Genomic DNA, 5,704 nt, shown 5'->3' on the forward strand with positions numbered 1-5,704 from the left:
CTGAACTCCGCAATAATAATAATAGAAAAAGTCTCGTCCATTTACAGCTCGAAAGCACTCCCCGCGCACTGATGAATGACATTAAATGCTGTCGGTAAAAAGCTATTGCAAGCTTTGTGCTTTTCTGCAATCTCTCTCTCCAGCTGACACAAAAGCTCGTCCGGGATTAATCATTCGCTCATGAGGAGACGGACAAATGAAAGAGTGGTTAATTACAGTTTTCTTCTTGCTTTTTTTGTGTTATGTGGGGGATGTAGAGGGAGGAGAATGTTGCTTATCTTTTCGAGTGGAAAAAAAGGAGGTTGCCATAGCCAAAGGGGAAAAGCTCTTCTGCTGAGCAGGATGAGTGGATCCAGGCGTTTCTCGTCCATTCAAGTGCGGTCGTGCTACAATGTATGGTCGCCCATTGATCACCGGGGTGAGTGTTTGTGGACGGTTATTCATGGAGTTTGAATCAGCAAAAAAGAACGAGAAGAAAATGATGAGAAAAAAAGAAAAAAAATGGTATGCTAGAAATTGAAGAGTTGTACTCCACACTGACGGAACAAAGTATTTGGCGCCATCATTCCGCTCAACCCGGTGGCCGGAACCATTCATACGTCACTGTCATCGTACACGCTGAATGGCACACGTTTTTCCATCTACATTTCCGGCTATTCATCTCGACATCCTAATCAAGCTTTCTCATCAAAACGCCTCCCCCCGGCAATCGATCACTTTTTCCACTCCTCTTAAAAGGAGCACCAGATGATGCGAATCTGCATGGAAAGCAAAGAAAGGGTAACTCTTGGGGGTGAAAGCAAAAAAAAAGAGTTTTCTGCTCTTCCCAATTTCGGAGCCGGTTTCTTCCACTTCTGGCCATGTGGCATGCATTGATGGCATCTCATCACGCTGATCACAGCCCGGTTCTGGCGTGCGGAATCGTTTCAAGTGATAATCTCATGCTCGGTGATGTCATGCGGAAAATCGAAAAGATAATTTCAACATTTAGATTAAGTGAACGTGGCGGATTTTATCAATAATTTTCAAAAGTGACTATAAAGTAGAGCTTCATTTCACGAAAATTTTATAAGGATTCGGATAAGCTATTTAGCAAAGACACCAACCATAAGGTTTCTTTAACATTGCAGAGATTCAAACCAGATACATTCGAATCGACGTTCACGAGTGCGGCCTACACGGAGAAAAAACCGTTCCGAAAATCATGAACAATGTACCACGAAATCGGGAACAACGTGATATCCCACGGTACGAAAACGTACCATGAACACTTTCCATGAACAAAACGCAAATCATGAACGTTTGTTCATGAAGCTAAGCTTCTCTAATCCCCTAATTTTTACGCTTAAAGCTTTTAAGCGTTTTGAAACGGTAAAAGCGCCATCTGATTGTCGTTCACACCACTGCCACTGAAAGCTTTCACCCTGACATCTAGCGGTGGGTAATGCAAACTTCATGCTTCCTGAATATTGTTTTTATGAGAACTTTTATTTTATTTAAAAACAACTACAACACAAAATTTGACTTTATTCACAATTTTACATGTAATTACAATGCACAATCTCTTACAATAACATTCACTTAAATTTGCTCGCACCGCTTCCGCTTAAATCTGCTCTCCCTCGAAGAAGATTCTCCCAAATACCACGGTCCCACTGAGCTTGAAAACGGACCAATTCCAGTTTCGGCCGGTCACCGCCGTGTCCCCGGGGAAAACAAAAACAACGTCCACCTTTGGAATCTGTGAAGGCAGACCACAGCCTGCAACTCCGGGAGTTTCAGACGCTCCTGCGAGAACGACGCATCGATAATCGATCGATTAGAAACTGTTTTTCGTTCTGCAAAGATTATTCTTCATCGATTGTGTCACGTTCCCCAGAAAACCATTCCCCCGAATACCATTCCCCAGAAATCAATTCCCCAGAATGAACCATTCCCCAGAAAACCATTCCCCAGAATGTACTATTCCCCAGAAAACCATTCCCCAGAATGTACCGTTCCCCAGAAATATTTATCGTGGTGATTATACATATTTCCAAAATTTAAAAAAATCCAAATTTTTCAAAATTTCTGAATGTTTTCAAAATTTTCAAATTTTCCAAATTTCAAAATTTCCAAAATTTCCAAAATTTCCAAAATTTCCAAAATTTCAAAATTTCCAAAATTCCAAAATTTCCAAAATTTCCAAAATTTCCAAAATTTCCAAAATTTCAAATTTCCAAAATTTCAAAATTTCCAAAATTTCCAAAATTTCCAAAATTTCAAAATTTCAAAATTTCAAAATTTCAAAATTTCCAAAATTCCAAAATTTCCAAAATTTCCAAAATTTCCAAAATTTCAAAATTATCAAAATTTCAAATTTCCAAAATTTTCAAAATTCCAAAATTTCAAAATTTCCAAATTTCAAAATTTTCAAAATTTCCAAAATTTCAAAATTTCCAAAATTCCAAAATTTCCAAAATTCCAAAATTTCCAAAATTTCCAAAATTTCAAAATTTCCAAAATTTCCAAAATTTCAAAATTTCAAAATTTCCAAATTTCCAAAATTTCCAAAATTCCAAAATTTCCAAATTTCCAAAATTTAAAATTTCCAAAATTTCAAAATTTCCAAAATTTCAAAATTTCCAAAATTTCAAAATTTCCAAAATTTCAAAATTTCCAAAATTTCCAAAATTTCAAAATTTCCAAAATTTCCAAAATTTCCAAAATTTCCAAAATTTCCAAAATTTCCAAAATTTCCAAATTTCCAAAATTTCCAAAATTTCAAAATTTCAAAATTCCAAAATTCAAAATTTCCAAAATTTCAAAATTTCAAAATTTCCAATTTCCAAAATTCCAAAATTTTTCCAAAATTCCAAAATTTCCAAAATTTCAAAATTTCCAAAATTTCCAAAATTTCCAAAATTTCAAAAAATTCCAAAATTTACAAAATTTTCAAAATTTTCAAAGTTTTTAAAATTTCCAAAATTTCCAAAATTACCAAAATTGCCAAAATTTTCCAAATTTTTGAAAAAATTCAGAATTTCCATAATTCCAAATTTTCAAAAAAAAAAAAAAATAATCACCACGTTAACTTGTGTCAGCAGTTATTACAAGGCTAGAAAGTTTTCCCTTCTTTAAAGAAAGGAAAACTTTACTGACTGATACAAGTTGAATTTTACCTTTAAAAGGGAGGAGGAGAGTTTTCCCTTCTTTAAGGAAGGGAAAAAAATATAGCCTTGTTATTAAAACTGCTGACACGGGTTTAATTTTCCCTTCTTTAAGTAAGAAAAAATACTTGACCACTTACACAATTTGTTAAACTTGTTATCACTAGTCAAGAGAGTTTTTCCTTATGGAAACAAGAAATAATACAAGAAAAAAAAAACTTTAAAGCGAAAATTCAACTTCTGTTAGCAGATATCACAAGTCAAGACAGTTTTCCCTTCTTTAAAGAAGGTGAAATTCAACTTGTGTCAGGAGACCTTAAAAGAAGGAAAAAATTATCTTGTAAGTCAAGAGAGTTTTGTTCTTCCAAAAAAAATAAATTAAATTTTTGTCACCTTAAATCAAACTTTAAATCATCATGCAAAATGAGCAATATGCCAAAGGTACAATATGTCAAATGGAATTATACCAATGACACCCATAATCATATTTTAATGTAGCAAACATTTTTCTTCTTTGCAAAACTAAAAATAGCATTCACGGAAAACAAGAAATAAAAAGAAACTACAATTTATTCGGCATTTGTATAACAAATTTAACATGACTGAAAAAGAAGGGAAAATTTCTTAGAATAATAGAACGAGTCATAAGCCGAATTAACATTTTCTGTTATTTTCTCAAGAATTGTTGTCAAAAAAAGGAAAATTTCTTGGCATGGATAAAATAACCTTGTCCAATTTTTATATTTTCCAAGAAATTTCAAACAAACTAATATTTGAAACTACTTTGATTTTTCGAGAAAGAAACTTTTCTGGGGAATGGTTTTCTGGGAAATGGTACATTCTGGGGAATAGTTTTCTGGGAAATGGTACATTCTGGGGAATGGTTTTCTGGGGAACGGTTTTCTGGGGAATGGTTTTCGGGGGAATGGTTTTCTGGGGAACGTGACACAATCTTCTTCATCAGCATAAAATAATCTAAAAAATGACCATTACATACCAAGCACACGCAGATCTTGACCAACGGAACAAAGACCGGGACCAGGACAGAGGCCAATGTTTAAAAAACGGTCCATTTCAGCTGGACACTCGGGCACATTGACAAGAAACGTTTCAACGTGTTTTGATGACAGGCGATGACGGACGACTGAGCTTTTTTGGGGACGTGCAGAGAAAACGAGACGCGAAAACGGGATACCATTCAGATATTCCGCAACGATAAAAAATAAAATTAAAACTTTTGATTTGTTTTATGGAATATTTCTAAAATTTAAATACGCATACAAAAAACCAACCAAACCATTCGATCACATTAAATTAAATATAGTAAATTCTCATTGGTTTCAGACTTCTTTTTATGTTTGACATTTTGGTTTGACAAGTTCAAACCTTTATTTTCGTAGCGCGTTGGTAACACTGACACTCTACACGGACTAATGTCATATAGTGGGAGATGTGTGTGTGTGTGTTTGTCTAAAATTCTAAAATTCTGAAATTCTAAAATTCTAAAATTCTAAAATTCTAAAATTCTAAAATTCTAAAATTCTAAAATTCTAAAATTCTAAAATTCTAAAATTCTAAAATTCTAAAATTCTAAAATTCTAAAATTCTAAAATTCTAAAATTCTAAAATTCTAAAATTCTAAAATTCTAAAATTCTAAAATTCTAAAATTCTAAAATTCTAAAATTCTAAAATTCTAAAATTCTAAAATTCTAAAATTCTAAAATTCTAAAATTCTAAAATTCTAAAATTCTAAAATTCTAAAATTCTAAAATTCTAAAATTCTAAATTCTAAAATTCTAAAATTCTAAAATTCTAAAATTCTAAAATTCTAAAATTCTAAAATTCTAAAATTCTAAAATTCTAAAATTCTAAAATTCTAAAATTCTAAAATTCTAAAATTCTAAAATTCTAAAATTCTAAAATTCTAAAATTCTAAAATTCTAAAATTCTAAAATTCTAAAATTCTAAAATTCTAAAATTCTAAAATTCTAAAATTCTAAAATTCTAAAATTCTAAAATTCTAAAATTAAAATTCTAAAATTCTAAAATTCTAAAATTCTAAAATTCTAAAATTCTAAAATTCTAAAATTCTAAAATTCTAAAATTCTAAAATTCTAAAATTCTAAAATTCTAAAATTCTAAAATTCTAAAATTCTAAAATTCTAAAATTCTAAAATTCTAAAATTTAAAATTCTAAAATTCTAAAATTCTAAAATTCTAAAATTCTAAAATTAAAATTCAAAATTCTAAAATTCTAAAATTTAAAATTCTAAAATTTAAAATTCTAAAATTCTAAAATTCTAAAATTTAAAATTCTAAAATTCTAAAATTCTAAAATTCTAAAATTCTAAAATTCTAAAATTCTAAAATTCTAAAATTCAAAATTCAAAATTTAAAATTCAAATTCTAAAATTCTAAAATTCTAAAATTCTAAAATTCTAAAATTCTAAAATTCTAAAATTCTAAAATTCTAAAATTCTAAAATTCTAAAATTCTAAAATTCTAAAATTCTAAAATTCTAAAATTCTAAAATTCTAAAATTCTAAAATTTAAA

This window comes from Culex quinquefasciatus, chromosome 2 (genome assembly GCF_015732765.1).
Source record: "Culex quinquefasciatus strain JHB chromosome 2, VPISU_Cqui_1.0_pri_paternal, whole genome shotgun sequence".
NCBI classification, from domain to species: domain Eukaryota; kingdom Metazoa; phylum Arthropoda; class Insecta; order Diptera; family Culicidae; genus Culex; species Culex quinquefasciatus.